Source organism: Oncorhynchus gorbuscha, linkage group LG09 (assembly GCF_021184085.1).
Source record: "Oncorhynchus gorbuscha isolate QuinsamMale2020 ecotype Even-year linkage group LG09, OgorEven_v1.0, whole genome shotgun sequence".
NCBI classification, from domain to species: domain Eukaryota; kingdom Metazoa; phylum Chordata; class Actinopteri; order Salmoniformes; family Salmonidae; genus Oncorhynchus; species Oncorhynchus gorbuscha.
Window position 1 is genome coordinate 8,438,567 of NC_060181.1, and position 17,483 is coordinate 8,456,049.

General features: G+C 46.5%; 1 long non-coding RNA gene across 1 annotated transcript; it reads left to right on the top strand.

The window, feature by feature from the left end:
• The first annotated feature begins 61 nt into the window (after positions 1–61).
• LOC124042664 lies at positions 62–3,728 on the top strand. Its single transcript, XR_006840188.1, has 2 exons — positions 62–103; positions 2,310–3,728. It is a non-coding gene; the product is annotated as an uncharacterized LOC124042664 (long non-coding RNA).
• The last annotated feature ends 13,755 nt before the right edge of the window (positions 3,729–17,483 follow it).

Consider the following 17,483-nt stretch of genomic DNA (forward strand, 5'->3'; position numbering starts at 1 on the left):
CTTTAAATGGGAGAAAAATATTTTGGATACAGAAACTCACTGTGGGCTGTGGGCTCTCTCTCTTGCAGGAAATTGAGGAAGACTTGGATGAGGCTTTTTCTAGGTAAGACACTCATCCTAAAAATGTATCTGTTGTCAATAAAGCGAGTCACTTCTTGCTGCTGATTGACCACAGAAATCAATCGGCTCATTGATTTGCTCAGATCAGATTTGCCTGAGAGGTGATTGCAGCTTTTGGAGAATGTGACTCCACAGCTCCGTCTATAATGGATCATCAGACTTACAAGGTTAGACGAGAGAAATGGTCAGAGGTAGAGAAGAAACCGAGAACAGGGTTGGCTTCAATTCAGACTGCCTCATATCTCAATTATTTAATTTTAATTTGAAGCAGTAAACAGGATATAGAATTGCATTTAGAAATTGAATTAAAAGACATTTTAATTAAATCCAAATGCCTCTTCTGTTCAATATTAGGTGTAGTCTGTACAAATGTACAGTATGTATATCAAACATGTCAGTATAAATGCACATAAAATGTTGAAAAAATAGATTTTTAGGACAAACAAATCCTCTATGCAAATATTCTAAAATATTACATTCAATTAATCAGTTACATTTTTATTCAATGTGGGAAGCCTGTGGGACTGGGATGAAATGTATAATGAACATAGGCTTTAGGCTGTGGGACTAGGCTTTAGGCTGTGGGACTAGGCTTTGGGCTGTGGGACTAGGCTTTGGGCTGTGGGACTAGGCTGTGGGGCTGTGGGACTAGGCTGTGGGGCTGTGGGACTAGGCTGTGGGGCTGTGGGACTAGGCTGTGGGACTAGGCTGTGGGACTAGGCTTTAGGCTGTGTGACTAGGCTTTAGGCTGTGGGACTGGGCTGTGGGACTAGGCTTTAGGCTGTGTGACTAGGCTTTAGGCTGTGTGACTAGGCTTTAGGCTGTGGGACTGTGGGACTGGGACTGGGCTGTGGGCTGTGGGACTGGGACTGGGCTGTGGGCTGTGGGACTGTGGGAGGCTGGGCTGGGAGGCTGTGGGACTACTGGGCTTTGGGACTGGGCTGTGTGGGACTGGGCTGTGGGACTGGGCTGTGGGACTGGGCTGTGGGACTGGGCTGTGGGACTGGGCTGTGGGACTGGGCTGTGGGACTGGGCTGTGGGACTGGGCTGTGGGACTGGGCTGTGGGACTGGGCTGTGGGACTGGGCTGTGGGACTGGGCTGTGGGACTGGGCTGTGGGACTGGGCTGTGGGACTGGGCTGTGGGATGGGACTGGGCTGTGGGCTGTGGGACTAAGTATAGGGGAAGCAGGTCTTATCATTTTAGTTTCTTATTCATAATTATCTTAATGTTTCTTCATTAAATATATTGTATGGTAACACATTGAGGTGGGGGGGCTGGTATTTGAGTCTTAATGCAGCCTAAAAATCAGCCCAACCCGGACAGAAAATGAAGAATGTGACAGAATAAGGAAATGACAGCAGTGTGTAGCCCCGCCTCCTTTCTGTTTACTGTCTCCAGGTAACACTGTGCGTTTGGTGTAGAGTGGACTCTAACCCCGCCCCCAACCTAAACTAAAAACACCATTATACAGTCCACTGACCCAACCATAAACACTCCTTGTGCTACAATAACATCCTTTGTGTATAAAACGGGGCAAAAAGGCAGTAACTGCTCATTTGGTCAAAAATTAGTTCATGTCATTTTTGCTATGTTTAATCATGTGGACAAGTATCCTGTCTCTATTGTGTTCAGAAGAAAATGGGGGGGGTCATGTTAGCAGTAACTGTGCTAAAGTTACTGTTTAAAACTAAGGTAAATTAAAGCTATTTTTCTCATGTCCCACTCTGTGAGCAGTTACTGTCTTTTTGCTTGGTAAGGCAGCACTGTGCTAAAGTTACTGTTTAAAACTAAGGTAAAAATGTCCCACTCTGTGAGCAGTTACTGTCTTTTTGCTTGGTAAGGCAGCATACATGTCTCGTGTAGTGACTTCCTGTTTGTGTCCACTCCTACCAGACCGACTAATATCATCTATACAATTTTAATTGAGAGTTCAATCAAGTTTTCTTCAGGTATATTTATGTGTAGGACCCACTGTTGTACATACTGCATCAGTTAACGTCTGATTGTGATCATTCAACATCTGCTGGTCTTCTGTCTTGGAGCAGGTCGAGGTTAGAGGGGTTTGAACACCCGACTCCGCTAACAATCCCTGCAGTGCATTACATGATTACAATGCATACCTACCTCTCTTCAATCCTCTCACCCATTCCATCACATTTCTCCTTTCTGTCTCTCACCCCCCTCCAGACTGGCAGTGTCCCGTACTAACCCCCAGGTCCTGGATGTTGGGGTGACCCCCCAGGATTTGCTTACAGAACCTGACCTGGCCAATGGGAACACATGCAACCAGAACACATCGAACACCACCAATGGAGATGACTTCTCCTTTGTCTTCTGATTGGCTACCGGAGGGTGACTCTTTGGCCCAATCCCAAATCAAACCCCTAGGCCCTACGCTGGAGCTACAGCATACCATATTTGTTTCCCCCTCTCAGGTCTGCACAAGTGCATAGGTCAATTTGAGATGGGGCCCATAGAGTTGGCTTTGGCTCCATTCCAAACCGATCCCTTTCCTCTGTCCTTATTCCCTAGTTGACTCCCTCCCCCCTTATAGATCTGAAAGGACTGCATAGGTTGACTCCCTCCCCCCTTATAGATCTGAAAGGACTGCATAGGTTGAGAGCTTTTGGTTGAACTTATGTCCAAACTTTTTTTTTTTTTCAAGTTTCAACCAAGTTTTTATAGATCTACACGGGGCCGCCAGGAAGAACCTATGGGTAGAGGCTAGGGACTTGAACCGGGACCTGCCCCCCCCCCCACCACCACAGCAGTATGCAGTACTCTTTGGGACCACGGCAGTATGCAGTGCTCTTTGGGACCACGGCAGTGTGCAGTGCTCTTTGGGACCACGGCAGTGTGCAGTGCTCTTTGGGACCACGGCAGTGTGCAGTGCTCTTTGGGACCACGGCAGTGTGCAGTGCTCTTTGGGACCACGGCAGTGTGCAGTGCTCTTTGGGACCACGGCAGTGTGCAGTGCTCTTTGGGACCACGGCAGTGCTCTTTGGGACCACGGCAGTGCTCTTTGGGACCACGGCAGTGCTCTTTGGGACCACGGCAGTGCTCTTTGGGACCACGGCAGTGTGCAGTGCTCTTTGAACCATAATCATTATTATTTACCTTTATTTATTTTGTGTTGGTTCTAATTTATATTTGTTCTAACTAAGGACGGGATGTGTAATTTCAGTCAGTTAATCTCAATATAAATCTGTCACATTACATTTTCGATTAGTCTTCTACATAAACACACTTGATACTACAAAGCCTCTATACAGACCAAGCAAGACGATCGAGGTTGGTACTCCCTGCTTTGCTTAGGGGATGTAGTCTGCATACTAGAGTTTAGTTCAGTTGTCATGAAACAGCAGAAATCACTTTGGAGAAGAAAAAAAATGGTACTTCCTGAATTTGTTTTCTCCAACTTATTCAAAACTATTTGTCCTGTTTGTGCCTACTTAATGTGACCCAGGAAAGTGATATACTATATTGAAATCCTTCCATGGCCAGTTTCAACCTGTTCTGTAACCTATCTTGACCAATAAGCACCATGTAGTACTGTATAACAGCAGAACTTTTTGAATAAAACTTTTTAATCATGCATATGATATTAAAAGGATGTTTGGTCTACTTTTAGGAAAGGATTTTTCTTGTTGCTTGACACCCACTGACGGAGAGGGCATTTCTGCCTGTGTTGTACAATTCCAGCTACTTATCAAAAATGTTCCAGAAATTGTGGTTGGAGTATTCTGGATTTGCTGCTTATTCCAGGAATCTTTCAATCTGTATTTCTGCAAAAACATGGACATTTTGTGATAGTTTCCACAATTTTGTAACTCTAAATGCTTCAAAACAAATGTTATTGGTCACATACACATGGTTATCAGATGTTAATGTGAGTGTAGCGAAATGCTTGTGCTTCTAGTTTTGACCATGCAGTAATATCTAACAATTTCACAACTACCTTATATACACACGCACACAAGTGTAAAGGAATGAATATGTACATATAAATATGTGGATGAGATGCAGTAGATGGTATAGAGTACAGTATGTACATATGAGATGAGTAATGTAGGGTATGCAAACAAAGTGGCATTGTTTAAAGTGACTAGAGATACATCCAATTTTTTAATTGTTATTGGCTAGAGATGAGTCAGTATGTTGGCAGCAGCCTCTGATAGTGATGGCTGTTTAACAGTGATGGCCTTGAAATAGAAGCTGTTTTTCAGTCTCTTGGTCCCAGCTTTGATGCACCTGCACTGACCTCGCCTTCTGGATGATAGCGGGGTGAACAGGCAGTGGCTCGGGTGGTTGTCGTCCTTGATGATCTTTATGGCCTTCCTGTGATGTCGTGTGCTGTAGGTGTCCTGGAGGGCAGGTAGTTTGCCCCCATGACGCGTTGTGCAGACCTCACTACCCTCTGGAGAGCCTTGCGGAAGTGGGCAGAGCAGTTGCCGTACCAAGCGGTGATACAGCCTGACAGGATGCTCTCGATTGTGCATCTGTAAAGTGTAACAAGCCAAATTTCTTCAGCCTCCTGAGGTTGAAGAGGCGCTGCTGCGCCTTCTTCACCACGCTGTCTGTGTGGGTGGACCATTTCTATTTGTCCATGATGTGTACGCTGAAGAACTTAACTTTCCACTTCTGTCCCCTCAATGTGGATAGGAGGGTGCTCCCTCTGCTGTTTCCTGACGTTCACGATCATCTCCTTTTGTTGACGTTGAGTGTGAGGCTATTTTCCTTACACCACACACCTCCCTGTAGGCAGTCTTGTCGTTGTTGGTAATCAAGCCTACCACTGTTGTGTCGTCTGCAAACTTGATTGATTTGGAGGCGTGCGTGGCCACACAGTCATGGGTGAACAGGGAGTACAGGAGAGGGCTGAGAACACACCCTTGTGGAGCCCCGGTGTTGAGGATCAGTGGGGTAGAGATGTTTCCTACAATCACCACCTGGGGGCGGCCTGTCAAAGTCAACGACCCAGGGTCCCAGGCTTAATGACGAGTTTGGAGGGTACTATGGTGTTAAAAGCTGAGCTTCTAATGTTTTTTTTTTTTTACCTTTTATTTAGCTAGCTAAGTCAGTTAAAGAACAAATTCTTATTTTCAATTAAAGGCCTTGGAACAACTGCCTTGTTCAGGGGCATAACGACAGATTTTTAGCTTGACCTTTCGGTTACAAGTCCAACTCTCTAACCTCTAGGCTTCCTGCTGCCCTGCTATATACCATTACAACGTACAGGGCCTTGCAAAAGTATTCACCCCCTTTCAGTTTTCCTATTGCATTACATCCTGTAATATGAATGTGTCTTTATTTGGATTTCATGTAATGGACACAATCCAAATTGGTGAAGTGAAATCTAAAAAAATAACTTGTTTTAAATGATTTTTTTTAAACTGAGAAGTGGTGTATGTATTCATCCTCTTTGCTGTGAAGCCCCTAAATAAGATCTGGTGCAACCAATTACCTTCAGAAGTCACAATTAGTTGAATAGATTGCACACAGGTGGACTTTAAGTGTCACATGATCTCTCATATCTAAACCTGTTCTGAAAACCAAGAAGCGCAGGGAGAAAGTTGTGGAGAAGTACAGATCAGGGTGGGTTATAAATAAATATCTGAAACTTTGAACATCCCACAGATCACCATTAAATACATGTTTAAAAAATGTAAAGAATATGGCACTGCAACAAACCTGCCAAGAGCTGGCCGCCCACCAAAACCCTCGGACCAGGCAAGGAGGACATTAATCAGAGAGGCAACAAACCTGCCAAGAGAGGGCTGCCCACCAAAACTCACGGACCAGGCAAGGAGGGCATTAATCAGAGGCAACAAAGAGACCAAATATAACCCTGAAGGAGCTGCAAAGCTCCACAGCGGAGATTGGAGTATCCATAGGACCACTTTAAGCTGTACACTCCACGGAGCTGGGAATTACGGAAGACTGGCCAGAAAAAAAAGCCATTGCTTAAAGAAAGTAATAAGAAAACATATTTGGTGTTGTGGGAGATTCCCCAAACAAATGGAAAAAGGTACTCTGGTCAGATGAGACTAAACTGTAGCTTTTTTGGTCATCAAACACAACACCTCTCATCCATGCAGTGAAGCATGTTGGTGGCAGCATCAGGGACTAGGACATTGGTCAGAATTGAAGGAATGATGGATGGTGCTAAATACAGGGATATTCTTGAGGGAAACCTGTTTCAGTCTTCCAGAGATTTGAGACTGTGACGGAGGTTCACCTTCCAGCAGGACAATGACCCTAATCATACTGCTAAAGCAACATGAGTGGTTTAAGAGGAAACATTTAAATGTCTTGGAATGGCCTAGTCAATGCCCAGACCTCAATCCAATTGAGAATCTGTGGTGTGACTTAGATTGCTGTACACCAGAGGAACCCATCCAACTTGAAGGAGCTGGAGCAGTTTTTCCTTGAAGAATGGGCAAAATACCAAGCTTATATAGACACCCCAAGAAACATGATTTTGAGGGGGTAAATAGTTTTCTTTGTCTTATTTCTTGTTTGCTTCACAATAAAAAATATTTTGCATCTTCAAAGTGGTAGGCATGTTGTGTAAATTAAATGATAACCCCCCCCCAAAAAAAAAAAATATATATATATTTTAATTCCAGGTTTTAAGGCAACAAAATAGGAAAAATACCAAGGGGGTGAATACTTTATCAAGCCACTGTAGAAGACTGAAATACAGTTTTTCACCAGCAGGGAGCAGCACTCTACCACAACATTCCAACATTCTACCACAACATTCCAACATTCTACCACAACATTCCAACATTCTAACACAACATTCCAACATTCTAACACAACATTCCAACATTCTAACACAACATTCCAACATTCTAACACAACATTACAACATTCTACCACAACATTCCAACATTCTACCACAACATTCCTCCGCTGGCTACATCTCAATTGTCCTCAATGGCTTCCTTTCTTCTCTCCTCCCTCCTCTCCATCACTGAACTGACAACACAAGTATGATATAATGCATGCCCACTGGGAATTATTATGAAAAAATATATAAATGTAACATGCAACAATTTCTATTGTAAAGTGGTTGTTCCACTGGATGTCATAAGGTGAATGCAACAATTTGTAAGTCGCTCTGGATAAGAGCGTCTGCTAAATGACTTAAATGTAAATGTAAATGTAATTTCTAATACTTTTTTCCCCCCGATTTACAATTCATATAGGGAAAAATAGGGAAATCAGTCAATTTAAATAAATTCATTAAGCCCTAATCTATGCATTTCACATGACTGGGCAGGGATGCAGACATTGGTGGGCTTGGAGGGCATAGGCTCACCCACTATGGAGCCACCCACTATCTCCTGTGATCAGTATGCCACGCACCGAGTGTGTTAAGGTCAAGGTGTGGCTGGTCAGTATCTATTCATCTCTTAAGGATTGCTTCAGTCTCCTGACAGAGTGTGTGTAAGAGAGAGGGTGTAAGTCTGTGTGTGTGTGTGTGTGTGTGTGTGTGTGTGTGTGTGTGTGTGTGTGTGTGTGTGTGTGTGTGTGTGTGTGTGTGTGTGTGTGTGTGTGTGTGTGTGTGTAAGGGAGAGGGTGTAAGTCTACCAGAGAGCAAAGAAAACACATCATTACATAGTTAGAGGATCAACATTTCCCTTTCAGGCAAGTCACTGGTAAATAATGCAGGGTTAAGTAATCTGGTCTCAACAATCAACCTCCGGGATCAGCCAGGGACAGAGTGTGCGTGCGTGTGTGTGTGTGTAAGAGAGATGGTGCAAGTCCACCAGAGTGGGTGAGTGAGTGGGTGAGTGGGTGAGTGGGTGAGTGAGTGAGTGAGTGCGTGTGTGTACATGTAAGAGAGAGGGTGCAAGTCTACCTGAGTGTGTGTGTGTGTGTGTGTATGGGTAAGAGAGAGGGTGCAAGTCTACCAGAGTGAGTGAGTGTGTGTGTGTGTGGGTACCAGAGAGAGGGTGCAAGTCTACCAGAGTGAGTGAGTGTGTGTGTGCGTGTAAGAGAGATGGTGCAAGTCTACCAGATCATTTCAAATTATTAAAGTTAGAGGATACAATTCCCTTCGAGGCAAGTCACTGGTAAATAATGCAGAGGGTTAAATAATCTGGTCACAACCACATGTCAAAAACCAACCTCCGGGATCAGCCAGGGACAGACTGTGTATGTGGGTAAGAGAGAGGATGCAAGTCTACCAGTGAGTGTGTGTAGAGAGAGAGGTGCAAGTCTACCAGTGAGTGTGTGTAAGAGTCTACCAGAGTGTGTGTAAGGAGGGTGCAAGTCTACCAGTGAGTGTGTGTAAGAGAGAGGATGCAAGTCTACCAGTGAGTGTGTGTAAGAGAGAGGGTGCAAGTCTACCAGTGAGTGTGTGTAAGAGAGAGGATGCAAGTCTACCAGTGAGTGTGTGTAAGAGAGAGGGTGCAAGTCTACCAGTGAGTGTGTGTAAGAGAGAGGGTGCAAGTCTACCAGTGAGTGTGTGTAAGAGAGAGGGTGCAAGTCTACCAGTGAGTGTGTGTAAGAGAGAGGGTGCAAGTCTACCAGTGAGTGTGTGTAAGAGAGAGGGTGCAAGTCTACCAGTGAGTGTGTGTAAGAGAGAGGGTGCAAGTCTACCAGAGTGAGAGTGTGAAAATGTGTTTTTATCTGTTTGCGTGCTCACCCTTGTGTCTCTCAACTCTCCAGAGTCTTCTTCACACTGACTGACTACAGAACAGAAGCAGGGGACCAAACTACACCTCTCTGTCTCTTCATCCTTCTTCTATCAGAGCTTTACTATTCACCCTACAGCTGGTGTACCTTGGCCCCTACAGCTGGTGTACCTTTGCCCCTACAGCTGGTTTACCTTGGCCCCTACACAGCTGTCTTTACCTTGGCCCCTACAGCTGGTGTACCTTGGCCCCTACAGCTGGTTTACCTTGGCCCCTACAGCTGGTTTACCTTGGCCCCTACAGCTGGTGTACCTTGGCCCCTACAGCTGGTGTACCTTTGCCCCTACAGCTGGTTTACCTTGGCCCCTACAGCTGGTTTACCTTGGCCCCTACAGCTGGTGTACCTTGGCCCCTACAGCTGGTTTACCTTGGCCCCTACAGCTGGTTTACCTTGGCCCCTACAGCTGGTTTACCTTGGCCCCTACAGCTGGTGTACCTTGGCCCCTACAGCTGGTGTACCTTGGGCCTTACAGCTGGTTTACTTTGGCCCCTAAAGCTGGTTTACCTTGGCCCCTACAGCTGGTTTACCTTGGCCCCTACAGCTGGTGTACCTTGGCCCCTACAGCTGGTTTACCTTGGCCCCTACAGCTGGTTTACCTTGGCCCCTACAGCTGGTTTACCTTGGCCCCTACAGCTGGTTTACCTTGGCCCCTACCGGCTGGTGTACCTTGGCCCCTACGGCTGGTGTACCTTGGCTCCTACGGCTGGTGTACCTTGTCCCCTACGGCTGGTGTACCTTGGCCCCTGCGGCTGGTGTACCTTGGCCCCTACGGCTGGTGTACCTTGGCCCCTACGGCTGGTGTACCTTGGCCCCTACGGCTGGTTTACCTTGGCCCCTACGGCTGGTGTACCTTGGCCCCTACGGCTGGTGTACCTTGGCTCCTACGGCTGGTGTACCTTGGCTCCTACGGCTGGTGTACCTTGGCCCCTGCGGCTGGTGTACCTTGGCCCTTGCGGCTGGTGTACCTTGGCCCCTACGGCTGGTGTACCTTGGCCCCTACGGCTGGTGTAACTTGGCCCCTACGGCTGGTGTACCTTGGCCCCTACAGCTGGTGTACCTTGGCCCCTACAGCTGGTGTACCTTGGCCCCTACAGCTGGTGTACCTTGGCCCCTACAGTTGGTGTACCTTGGCCCCTACAGCTGGTGTACCTTGGCCCCTACAGCTGGTGTACCTTGCTTCTGGTACTGAAGAGCTTTAGGAGCTATGGCCCTGTCCTAGATCTGATTCTCCAGAGAAACACAACATCAAGCTTAAGCCTGAATGGTCTTGACTTTGAGTTGATTAGAGTAGCAGCGGTTTAGAATATTTGGTCAGGGAGAGTTAGTGTGTGCATGATTTTGTTCAAGCCCAGCACTAACACACATGATTAAACAGATTCTGTTCTGGATAAGTGGATGCGTTAGCACTGGGGTTGGAACAAAACCCTGCACACACCGCAGCCCTCCAGGACCAGAGTTGCAGCATTTGAATTGATTGATATTCTTCAGGAGAAAACCCTAAACTATGTGCAGTTATGTTCAATACATTATAGGACTACTTCATTAATAATGGTTGGAATACACTGTATCAATACATTATAGGACTACTTCATTAATAATGGTTGGAATACACTGTATCAATACATTATAGGACTACTTCATTAATAATGGTTGGAATACACTGTATCAATACATTATAGGACTACATTAATAATGGTTGGAATACACTGTATCAATACATTATACACTGTATCAATACATTATAGGACTACATTAATAATGGTTGGAATACACTGTATCAATACATTATAGGACTACTTCATTAATAATGGTTGGAATACACTGTGTATGTGGAAGTCTCTAGAGTTGAATACATTTAAAAAAAGACTAAACAAATCCATAACTCCATCATTTTCCTATCTAATGCAATGGTAAAAATGCTCTTTCTGGTAGAACGTATTGAATGAGTGAGATGATAGAATGAAACACCATTGATTTGGCTCCTTCCTCTAGATGTTCGGACAACATTGGGCTGCATGGTGAGATGATGGAGAGAGGAGAAAGAGGGGATTGAAAGGGGTAGTTATAGACCCGATGGAGCAGACAGAGGAATGAAAGCAACAGGCGTAGAGAAGTCTCACTGATGCCATGTCTGATCTCCACTTGAGTGACAGACAGGACGAGGATATTGAGCTTTTCCTTCCTTGACATTTTAAAGTAACTCTCCAGTGAAAATGTCGCATTTTAAAAACACTTCATCTGTTATCTCATACCAAGATCATGTTGTTGACTCGTCGTATACAGATGTAGGATCTTAATTTGATCACCGCGTTGCAGTAGAACTTCCTCTACACTGCAGGAAATGTAAAACGTTGTAGTGTATTTGAGGTTTAAAAAGGCTTCTGAAGTTTGTAACTTCCACTTTAAAATTTCAGAGTTGATTTTCCCCTAAAACAATTGTCCCTGAATTATTATCCACAAGATAATTCATATTTTCCTGCCGTAGTAAATTGGCTCAAATTAAGATCCTACATCTGTATTTGTGGCCAAAGGACACATTTGAGAAAAATACACTTAAAAACCCCCAACTCAAACTTGATCTCAAACAGACCATTTATAAAATTATTGCTATTTCCTCATGGAGGATGACGTCATGTTTTTGTCCGAGACATCTTATTGGCTCATTGGCTGAGCTGGCCAATAAGCTGTTTTACATGCCATTCAGATTTTTATTGACCGGTATACGCCCACACCATTCTGTGTTGAGGGTACTACCACACCATTCTGTATTCAGGGTACTACCACACCATTCTGTATTGAGGATACTACCACACCATTCTGTATTGAGGGTACTACCACACCATTCTGTACTGAGGGTACTACCACACCATTCTGTATTGAGGGTACTACCACACCATTCTGTATTGAGGGTACTACCGCACCATTCTGTATTGAGGGTACTACCGCACCATTCTGTATTGAGGGTACTACCGCACCATTCTCTATTGAGGGTACTACCACACCATTCTGTATTGAGGGTACTACCACACCATTCTGTATTGAGGGTACTACCACACCATTCTCTATTGAGGGTACTACCACACATTCTGTATTGAGGGTACTACCACACCATTCTCTATTGAGGGTACTACCACATCATTCTCTATTGAGGGTACTACCACACCATTCTGTATTGAGGGTACTACCACACCATTCTGTATTGAGGGTACTACCACACCATTCTGTATTGAGGGTACTACCACACCATTCTGTATTGAGGGTACTACCACACCATTCTCTATTGAGGGTACTACCACACCATTCTGTATTGAGGGTACTATACCACACCATTCTGTATTGAGGGTACTACCACACCATTCTGTATTGAGGGTACTACCACACCATTCTCTATTGAGGGTACTACCACACCATTCTGTATTGAGGGTACTACCACACCATTCTCTATTGAGGGTACTACCACACCATTCTCTATTGAGGGTACTACCACACCATTCTGTATTGAGGGTACTACCACACCATTCTGTATTGAGGGTACTACCACACCATTCTCTATTGAGGGTACTACCACACCATTCTGTTTTGAGGGTACTACCACACCACTCTGTATTGAGGGTACTACCACACCATTCTGTATTGAGGGTACTACCACACCACTCTGTATTGAGGGTACTACCACACCATTCAAACACAGAGCAGAGGCTGTTAGACATACTATTTGTTGGAAGGAAAATGATTTCACTTATATTGGAATTAATTATACGTCATATTTCATAGATATCTGGAAACACATTCCAAGGATTGTTGTAGCTTCATTTGCAGCCAATATATCAACCTTATTTTCATATTTTGCGAAAGTCTTCATTTTGATCAGTGTCATTGAAATGTTCCATTATCACTTGTGTCCCATGTTAATTTGAAGTGAACTGCGTAATCTCAGGGGCTTGATGTCATGCAGTATGATACCCACTATGGGTGGGTGTGTGCCAATCTGGGTGGGTGTGTGCCAATCCGGGTGGGTGTGTGCCAATCAGTGTCCCCCAGTGTGTCTCAGTGTGTGTCAGAATGCCCCAGTGTGTCTCAGAATGCCCCAGTGTGTCTCAGTGTGTCTCAGAATGCCCCAGTGTGTCTCATTACATTACATTTACATTACATTTAAGTCATTTAGCAGACGCTCTTATCCAGAGCGACTTACAAATTGGTGCATTCACCTTATGACATCCAGTGGAACAGCCACTTTACAATAGTGCATCTAAATCTTAAAGGGGGGGTGAGAAGGATTACTTTATCCTATCCTAGGTATTCCTTAAAGAGGTGGGGTTTCAGGTGTCTCCGGAAGGTGGTGATTTACTCCGCTGTCCTGGCATCGTGAGGGAGTTTGTTCCACCATTGGGGGGCCAGAGCAGCGAACAGTTTTGACTGGGCTGAGCGGGAACTGTACTTCCTCAGTGGTAGGGAGGCGAGCAGGCCAGAGGTGGATGAACGCAGTGCCCTTGTTTGGGTGTAGGGCCTGATCAGAGCCTGGAGGTACTGAGGTGCCGTTCCCCTCACAGCTCCGTAGGCAAGCACCATGGTCTTGTAGCGGATGCGAGCTTCAACTGGAAGCCAGTGGAGAGAGCGGAGGAGCGGGGTGACGTGAGAGAACTTGGGAAGGTTGAACACCAGACGGGCTGCGGCGTTCTGGATGAGTTGTAGAGGTTTAATGGCACAGGCATGGAGCCCAGCCAACAGCGAGTTGCAGTAATCCAGACGGGAGATGACAAGTGCCTGGATTAGGACCTGCGCCGCTTCCTGTGTGAGGCAGGGTCGTACTCTGCGGATGTTGTAGAGCATGAACCTACAGGAACGGGCCACCGCCTTGATGTTAGTTGAGAACGACAGGGTGTTGTCCAGGATCACGCCAAGGTTCTTAGCGCTCTGGGAGGAGGACACAATGGAGTTGTCAACCGTGATGGCGAGATCATGGAACGGGCAGTCCTTCCCCGGGAGGAAGAGCAGCACCGTCTTACAGAGGTTCAGCTTGAGGTGGTGATACTGTCTCAATGTGTGTCAGTGTCCCCCAGTGTGTCTCAGTGTGTCTCAGAATGCCCCACTGTGTCTTAGTGTCCCCCAGTGTCTTAGTGTGCTCCAGTGTGTCTTAGTGTCCTCCAGTGTCTTAGTATGCTCCAGTGTGTCTTAGTGTCCCCCAGTGTGTCTTAGTGTGCTCCAGTGTGTCTTAGTGTCCTCCAGTGTCTTAGTATGCTCCAGTGTGTCTTAGTGTCCCCCAGTGTGTCTTAGTGTGCCCCAGTGTGTCTTAGTGTGCCCCACTGTGTCTTAGTGTGCCCCACTGTGTCTTAGTGTGTCCCACTGTGTCTTAGTGTGTCCACTGTGTCTTAGTGTGCCCCAGTGTGTCTTAGTGTGCCCCAGTGTGTCTTAGTGTGCCCCACTGTGTCTTAGTGTGCCCCACTGTGTCTTAGTGTGCCCCAGTGTGTCTTAGTGTGTCTTAGTGTGTCCCAGTGTGTCTTAGTATGCCCCAGTGTGTCTTAGTGTGTCCCAGTGTGTCTTAGTATGCCCCAGTGTGTCTTAGTATGCCCCAGTGTGTCTTAGTGTGCCCCAGTGTGTCTTAGTGTGCCCCAGTGTGTCTTAGTGTGCCCCAGTGTGTCTTAGTATGCCCCAGTGTGTCTTAGTGTGCCCCAGTGTGTCTTAGTATGCCCCAGTGTGTCTTAGTGTGTCCCAGTGTGTCTTAGTGTGCTCCAGTGTGTCTTAGTATGCCCCAGTGTGTCTTAGTGTGTCCCAGTGTGTCTTAGTGTGCTCCAGTGTGTCTTAGTGTGTCCCAGTGTGTCTTAGTGTGCCCCAGTGTGTCTTAGTATGCCCCAGTGTGTCTTAGTGTGCCCCAGTGTGTCTTAGTATGCCCCAGTGTGTCTTAGTATGCCCCAGTGTGTCTTAGTATGCCCCAGTGTGTCTTAGTGTGCCCCAGTGTGTCTTAGTGTGCCCCAGTGTGTCTTAGTGTGCCCCAGTGTGTCTTAGTGTGCTCCAGTGTGTCTTAGTGTCCCCCAGTGTGTCTTAGTGTCTCAGTGTCCCCCAGTATGCCCCAGTGTGTCTTAGTGTGCCCCAGTGTGTCTTAGTGTCCCCCAGTGTGTCTTAGTGTCTCAGTGTGTCTTAGTGTGCTCCAGTGTGTCTTAGTGTGCTCCAGTGTGCTCCAGTGTGTCTTAGTGTGCTCCAGTGGGTCTTAGTGTCCCCCAGTGTGTCTTAATGTCTCAGTGTCCCCCAGTATGCCCCAGTGTGTCTCAGTGTATCCCAGTGTGTCTTAGTGTCTCAGTGCCCCCCAGTGTGTCTTAGTGTCTCAGTGTCCCCCAGTATGCCCCAGTGTGTCTCAGTGTCCCCCAGTGTGTCTTAGTGTCTTAGTGTCCCCCAGTGTGTCTTAGTGTCTCAGTGTCCCCCAGTATGCCCCAGTGTGTCTTAGTGTGTCTCAGTGTCCCCCAGTATGCCCCAGTGTGTCTTAGTATGCCCCAGTGTGTCTTAGTATGCCCCAGTGTGTCTTAGTGTGCCCCAGTGTGTCTTAGTGTGCTCCAGTGTGTCTTAGTGTCCCCCAGTGTGTCTTAGTGTCTCAGTGTCCCCCAGTATGCCCCAGTGTGTCTTAGTGTCCCCCAGTGTGTCTTAGTGTCTCAGTGTCCCCCAGTATGCCCCAGTGTGTCTTAGTGTGTCTCAGTGTGTCTTAGTGTGCTCCAGTGTGCTCCAGTGTGTCTTAGTGTGCTCCAGTGGGTCTTAGTGTCCCCCAGTGTGGCTTAGTGTCTCAGTGTCCCCCAGTATGCCCCAGTGTGTCTTAGTGTGCCCCAGTGTGTCTTAGTGTCTCAGTGTGCCCCAGTGTGTCTTAGTGTCTCAGTGTCCCCCAGTATGCCCCAGTGTGTCTTAGTGTGTCTCAGTGTGTCTCAGTGTCCCCCAGTATGCCCCAGTGTGTCTTAGTGTCTCAGTGTCCCCCAGTATGCCCCAGTGTGTCTTAGTGTCTCAGTGTCCCCCAGTATGCCCCAGTGTGTCTTAGTGTCTCAGTGTCCCCCAGTATGCCCCAGTGTGTCTTAGTGTCTCAGTGTCCCCCAGTGTCCCCCAGTGTGTCTTAGTGTCTCAGTGTCCCCCAGTGTGTCTTAGTGTCCCCCAGTATGCCCCAGTGTGTCTTAGTGTCTCAGTGTCCCCCAGTATGCCCCAGTGTGTCTTAGTGTCTCAGTGTCCCCCAGTGTGTCTTAGTGTCTCAGTGTCCCCCAGTGTGTCTTAGTGTCTTAGTGTCCCCCAGTATGCCCCAGTGTGTCTTAGTGTCTCAGTGTCCCCCAGTATGCCCCAGTGTGTCTTAGTGTGTCTCAGTGTCCCCCAGTATGCCCCAGTGTGTCTTAGTGTCTCAGTGTCCCCCAGTATGCCCCAGTGTGTCTTAGTGTGTCTCAGTGTCCCCCAGTATGCCCCAGTGTGTCTTAGTGTGTCTCAGTGTCCCCCAGTATGCCCCAGTGTGTCTTAGTGTGTCTCAGTGTCCCCCAGTATGCCCCAGTGTGTCTTAGTGTCTCAGTGTCCCCCAGTATGCCCCAGTGTGTCTTAGTGTGTCTCAGTGTATCCCAGGGTGCCTCAGTGAAATCTGCAGTTCTGCCTCGCTGTACAGTAAAGCTAATTTCAGCTTTTGGTTCCATTGAGCACTCAGGGGGAGACATGTTTTATGGTGTGGTGATGGATACCCAATATGCACTGTGCCCAATATGTTCCCCTCGCAGTCAACAAAGCTGGTCATCTCACTGTAGAGAAACAACAGAACAAATATGGGGTGTCAGACAGACAGACAGACAGACAGACAGACAGACAGACAGACAGACAGACAGACAGACAGACAGACAGACAGACAGACAGACAGACAGACAGACAGACAGACAGACAGACAGACAGACAGACAGACAGACAGACAGACAGACAGACAGACAGACAGACAGACAGACAGACAGACAGACAGACAGACAGACAGACAGACAGACAGACAGACAGACAGACAGACAGACAGACAGACAGACAGACAGACAGACAGACAGACAGACAGACAGACAGACAGACAGACAGACAGACAGACAGACAGACAGACAGACAGACAGACAGACAGACAGACAGACAGACAGACAGACTCAATAAATATGTCCTTGCTCGTCAACAAACCCACTGTAGATAAAACATCAACATCTAAACCACTGTGATTGAAAATATCAGATATGTATTATTTTATTGTGTTTGATGTATATTCATGTATATTATTTTCATAGAAATAGTATAAACTCATGAAAGTTGTGTGTTATAGACGTCAAAATGCTTCACCACACACTTGATGGTTTTACATAAAACATTAACTCATCATTAACTCCGTGAACAGATCACAACAAGTATCTAGGAGTAAGTCTCTCTCTCTCTCTCTCTCTCTCTCTCTCTCTCTCTCTCTCTCTCTCTCTCTCTCTCTGTCTCTCTGTCTCTCTGTCTCTCTGTCTCTGTCTCTGTCTCTGTCTCTGTCTCTGTCTCTGTCTGTGTATGTGGTTTTCACTTTGAGCTGATGCTGAGCATGGTGAGACAGACACAGAGAGAGGGGGGTGGGGGAGAGAGAAATGTTAACATATGTTTCCCATGCCAATAAAGCCCTTAAATTGAATTCAACTGAGATATAGA